Genomic DNA, 5,344 nt, shown 5'->3' with positions numbered 1-5,344 from the left:
CATGTCAGTGTTTGTGGCATCATGTCCTCATCTGCTGCTGTGCATTCTTGTATCATCATTCATTCATGCATATGTACCATGCAGTGTCTGGAGGTATGTTTCGGCCATCACGAGGTATGTCGCTGACTGCATATGGGCCTACACATTTACTTGCATGTTTACTGCGCCCTGCGGGTGAAATTTGATTGTGTGCATGTCATGGTGCAGTGCTGTCCACACATGGCAGAGTGACTCCACTGTACGGAAGTAGTAAATACACGTCGTCTCATTTACACGCCTCCCGTGCTTTTTGGGGCAGTGTTTCAATTGAGGGTGGGTGTCTGCAGTGGCACAGGGTTAATGGGACAGTGACGGGATTGGCTGTGGCAGCGTGTTCACGGGCACATTGTGGTGCCCTGTCATGTCTTCCTTCATGATGTTTGGCATCCGCTGTGTATTTGGTAGATGGAAGGGGGGTGATGCATGTGCGGTCACAGCGGCACACTCACAATGCTCATTGGCCTGGACACACACACACCACTCCGACAGGGTTGTAGCATCGTCAGCTGTACTCACCCAATAGCCATGTGCTTTGTCCGGCATAGCGTTCCATGTACCGTGGCAACGTGGAATTCCGCAGTACCATTGAGTCATGTGATGAGCCTGGGAAACGTGCACAGCAGTGTGTAATCAGTTGCATGGCATCACAAACCATCTGGACATTCAAAGAGTGATACTGTTTTCTATTGCGGAACACCGCCTCAATTGCATGTGGTACTGTCAGCTCGACGTGGGTGCAGTCAACTGCGCCTATGCAATTTGGCATGCCTGCTATGGCATGGAAGGCCAACTTGGTGGCAATGACCTCGGGGAGGGTGCGGGGTAGGGCTATGTGTTCCGACACATGGCGCAACAGGGCATCCAGTACCTGTACCAGGATTTTTGAGAAACACGGTTGTGATATGCCGTGCAGCTCACCAACCGTGTGTTGATAGGTGCCAGTGCCAAGGAAATGCAGAACTGAGACAACCTTCAAGAGGGGGGGGATGGCGGTGGGGGTGTCAATTAGGCTGCTGATGTTGTCCTCAATCATGGCGGTGATGTGCAGGATTGTTGGACGGTCCAGCCGGTATAGGGTGTGGATCTGTCCTGGGGTGAGGTTCCAGGGTGAGGCCCTGATGCGTGGTATTGGTGGCTGGCGGCGGGGTCGGGCTGGCTGGGCAATGGGGTTTGCCATAGCTGCAGGGTTGGCTGGTTGCCGCCTGCGCCTCCTCCGCCTACGCCTCCTCCTCTGCGCCATTACTGCCACCATGTGCAGCACTGCCTGTTGGTTGAGTAGGCCCAGTCCCAGTGCTACTAGACCTGCTGCCTGCATGGTTCTGTGTTGTGTTGGGCTGGGTGTGGCCCTTTTGTAGGCTCCCAGTGGCCTGCTAGGTCCAGCTGGGCTGATTTGGTGCACCTGTGCCCTGATTCAGTTCAGCAGGCAGTGTATAACGCCATGTTCGCGGTGGCGGCGGTTCCGCCACCGTGATCACGGTATTTTCGCCATTTTTTTCCCGGTATTTCCGTGTCCGCGCTAGTTGTGATGCTCACGGTGTTTAGTGTTGCCGGTAACGGAGGGGTTTCCGTGCAGACGGACTTAAGGGGAACCCTATTTCCGCGGTGGCGGTTTAGGGTGGTGCTATTACCGGGGCCGCGGGTCATGATTGCGCGGACATGGAAACGGTGCCGGTATGGTTTTACCGGCAGTGTTAATTCCGGACCGGAGTACTTGTAATGAGGCCCATTGTCTACAATATTCATAATTAGCGGGGTTTGGCCCCAGAACATGGTACAAATTGGAGTTTGGACTTAAATCGTGAGGGCATTTTTCAAACTAAGACTCTCAAAGTTGTACATTCCTGTCATTTGGTTACAATAAATATCACTGTTTCTATAAAATATATATTTGTTGCAATTCAACTCCCCAAAGTGTTTGGGTCCGCCTCCAGGAGTCTGGGTGGGTCAGTGATCACATGTCTCTCCTTGCTGGCAGAGGGCTGTTGACAGGAAACACTCAAAATTAACATACCCCATTCAACAGAAAGAGCCTTTTGTGTGGGCTCCAGCAGGCTGCCTGGAAGTCTCTCCTCAATCAATCAACAGGGTCATGTGATATCCTGCCTCCTGGTGTGGAATCTCTGAGGTGTTAAGGTTTCCCAGCCTCTTGGCCTCTGGGAACAGCAGGTGGCTAGATTTTCAATTAACCAACAAGCTTTGAAGTCCCTGCCCCTCTTGCAACTCCTAAATACAGTTTCCCTGTCAGAGTTTAGACCGCTAGCGTCACCTTGGGGAATTTGTCGGTACTGCATCCATTTTTGAGTTGTCTTGAATTACTGCATTTCAATAGAGTGGTCTTTTGCTTGATAGTATAGGACCCTTGCTTAACATTGTTTTGATGGCATCCTTACAGTAGAGTGGTGATGTGGAACCCCCCGCAAGATGGTTGTATCTTTGTCGTGCCAACTGCGCAGTTCTCCTATTCTGGCGTGAATGTGGGCGGCGATAGCTCATCCCCACATCCACCCAGTCTATTGATTTATTTTGTTCTGGGATAGAATAATGGGTGGCGACAGCTCATCCCCACATCTACCCAGTCTATTGATTCAACATGGGTCAAAACCCTTGACAGTGTTCTGGGCATGTATATGTGCCTGCGGACTGAGGGGCGCGCTGTCATGATTGCCAAGACCTGGTGTAGGCAGCGTGACTGCGTGTAAACAGAAAAATGTACCCTTGCTAATAATTATTTTCATATTATTTCTTTTTTTCTTTTTGTTTCAAATAATGAATTAATATCTCTGAGAGGTTTCCAAATTGTGGAAATCCTAAAGTATGAATCTACCGCTGTTCTTATATAACCACCCAAATAATAAAGTAGCTGTGTGTTTCAAAGGACAAACATTACGGTGGTGCTTCCAGTGTTTGAGAAATAAAATAAAAGGTAACTCATATAATTAAGGAAAAAGTGCAAGACAGTCACTTTCTACCTCCGAGGACATCAAAAACATATATTTAAAGAAAACCAGAACACATAATCGGAAGTCAACAAAGTTATAATCTCAACCAAAAAATAGAACAAAATACAAATACATCCACATAATACATTTAGGAAGCAACGTTTTTTTGTAGAAAGAGATTACAATGTGCATAAGTGTTTTGACACAATAAAAAACAAACAAAAAACACAAAAAACATTGGATTAATATTCATTTCTTTACATTATAATGATTAAATCATAAAGAAGAGTGCAAATAGGACATACATGTGATATTGGTTCAGTAAATAAACGAGTATCATGGCCCAATTTCTAGGTATTGTTCAATGATAGTCCCTTTTTGCAATTGTTAGTTTCAAGCAATTAATGCTGCAGGGTCTTTGATACAAGATATCTTTTTTATCCTTGCCAACGTGAGATTTGATGGTTGGAACCGGAATGTAGGCTCCAAACGATCAGGGATATGTATGTATGGTTTGAATCCCTGTCTTCGTCACGTTTCGGCGGTTATTCTATTACGATAGGTCCGCCTTCATCAGGGCTCCTAGTTGGGGACCCTGTGGGAAGTATATGGATATCGAGTCAGAAGGGTGGATATAGAGAGGTAGTGGCCCCTAGTACTTAGGGCGCTATACAAATAAAAATATTTAGAAACTCTCGGCACCGGTGGTCGGCTTACCTGCCGGTGTTTGAGATCCCAGAGGTTCGGGTGTGGGCCACACAGGGAGGGAAATCAGGCGACAGGACCAGGCGTCTATGTGAAGAGTGAGAACTCTCAGGTAAAGTCACAGTCTCGTCTTGGTGATATCCTACATAAGGTATAAAGATGATGGAAAAGAGAGGAGCAAAAAGCTATAAATCAGGGGTCTGGCGCCCGGGTTGTGTGGTGCTAATACATAATTGCTAAATAGCTACATGTGGCAAAAGCGAGAGAAAAATGCTCTACCTGGATTAATTTGCCGAGTAGTAGAGAGGTTGCGCCGTATGGGTAAATTTTCTCCTCTGTCACCGTTATTGTGGAATGTGGTTGTTCACTTTGGGCTGGTGGCTGTTGCCTGTGTGAGAAGAAAAACACAACTAAGCACCAGGACTCGTTTGTTCGTAGGATATTAGGATAGTGGTTTAAATCCTATGCACAAAAATATATGAGACTTGACGTGGTGGCTGATAGTGCTAGTATCTAGGACCATGATAACTCCAAAGGTACGCGCTGTGTGTTCGGAGGCGAAAGTGTATTAATGATACCAAGTGCACGCGAAACTAACAAAAAACACACAGTACGGCTGTCGGTCTGGGTGTTTAGAGCTCAATTACATGAGTTGAGATGCCAAATGTATGGGCTTCAAAAGGAGTATTAAGTAGGGAGCAAGCCGGTGGCATGAAGGGTTGAGGGCTGCATGCGAGGAAGAGACGTGCCTGTTGAAAAGGTCAGAAAGAGGGAGAGAAAGAAAGAGAAACCCTTTTAACGCTTACCCGCGTGACTGCGTGGCCTGTGAGACCCCCCCCCCACTATGGCAGTAGTCTGCTGAAATGACCCAGTGGCCAAGAAATGCAGGACATTGAGCACCTTCTCCAAGGGGCTCAATGCTTGGGAGCAAAGGGTGGGGGATGTAAGGTCATCTTCCCACTCCCTAACCAGGTCTAGGATGATATGGGGTGGAAACCTATACCTGCCGTAGACCTGGTCGTTAGGCATCCCAAAACGGCTTGTCCGTGGTGCGAAAATGCGTGCCCTGGCTATTCTCCTCCTCCTGCGGTGTCCCACGATCAGTGCTGCGACAAATGGGTCATTCATCGTAGCTGTATATACGTGTTTGTTGTTTGCGCGCACTTTTATACTGTGCGCGGGGACGCTTCCGCCTGCCTTCGTGTGGCGGACGCGTTGACGCCTGTGTGCGTCTTTTGCCGTGCACGGGTTTCCCGTATTCGAATCCATGCATACGGGTTGTTTTCGTGCGTGTGGGCGTTCCGTGTAGTTCCCTGCAGTACTTCCCCGGTTACGCCTTCTTTTTCACACGTTATTCCCCATTCCGCGTGTTATGCCCACTGTTCCGCCCACTTTGGTTGTGTGCGCCGCGCTATGTGCGCTTTTGCTGTGCGCGTAGCGCATGCTGTTTGGTGGAGTGTGTGCCCGCGTGCGCCATGCCAGGATTTGGCGCACGGACAGCGGGAAACACGTGCAGCGTCTTCCTTGAATCGCACGCATGCGCGTGCGCTCGGTTTCTCACGCTTGCGCCACCTTGGGATTTTCGGTGCACGTTTGTTCCATGAATCGACCCCATTATGTCAGCCAAGTCTTAGAGATAAAGGGAGCGAGCATTGGACTCC

At 48.6% G+C, this 5,344-nt stretch overlaps 1 long non-coding RNA gene across 1 annotated transcript; it reads right to left on the bottom strand.

Moving 5' to 3' along the window:
* Positions 1-3,026: 3,026 nt before the first annotated feature.
* LOC138468483 (uncharacterized) lies at positions 3,027-4,214 on the bottom strand. The gene is made up of 3 exons (XR_011268271.1): positions 3,963-4,214; positions 3,696-3,825; positions 3,027-3,573 (listed from the first exon to the last, which is right to left on the bottom strand). It is a non-coding gene; the product is annotated as an uncharacterized lncRNA (long non-coding RNA).
* Positions 4,215-5,344: the final 1,130 nt, after the last annotated feature.

The sequence above is a fragment of the Ambystoma mexicanum genome, chromosome 4q, assembly GCF_040938575.1.
Source record: "Ambystoma mexicanum isolate Mex_15411 chromosome 4q, UKY_AmexF1_1, whole genome shotgun sequence".
NCBI lineage: Eukaryota > Metazoa > Chordata > Amphibia > Caudata > Ambystomatidae > Ambystoma > Ambystoma mexicanum.
Note: the sequence above shows the minus strand (reverse complement) of the source record. Positions and strands in the feature narration are given on the sequence as shown.